Source organism: Mizuhopecten yessoensis, unplaced genomic scaffold (genome assembly GCF_002113885.1).
Source record: "Mizuhopecten yessoensis strain PY_sf001 unplaced genomic scaffold, ASM211388v2 scaffold1595, whole genome shotgun sequence".
Lineage (NCBI taxonomy): Eukaryota > Metazoa > Mollusca > Bivalvia > Pectinida > Pectinidae > Mizuhopecten > Mizuhopecten yessoensis.
In genome coordinates this window covers 791596-792111 of record NW_018404125.1, presented here as the reverse complement: position 1 = coordinate 792111, position 516 = coordinate 791596, and positions in this window count along the sequence as shown.

Below are 516 nucleotides of genomic sequence, written 5' to 3'. Positions count from 1 at the left end.
GGGGGGGGAGTTATGTCCCGTGAATTACCTGGATGAGTACATAGTAATAAGGCATGGGATATCTGGCCCCCTCTTTTGTCACTTCATACAAACCAGACCCGATATCAGTTTGCCGCCATGTTAAAGAAATCATTGTCATTCATGGGCCTAGATGTGGGAAAATAGACTACTCATTCAATCAGAATAGGGGCGGCCACAGCGGCCGCAAACAAAGGTTTATCCGAGAGGGAAATTCAGCTGTTGGGGCGCTGGAGTTCGGGTGTTTTTAAGCAGTATATTAGAATACCGGATAACTGCATGTTAAACATTGTTTTGTGAATATTATAAACAAACTTGACCTGGGGCACTGGCTTCTCCTTGCTCTGTCATTTCGTGATACAAAAATTTCAAATTAGCAAGTTCATATGGGCTAATTACAGCCTTTAGATTTCAGGGCATCCCACACACCATACGGTCTACATAGTCGGCTCTTCCATTATAAAGCGAGCCTGCTATCAAGCTGACAGTAAGCCAGGA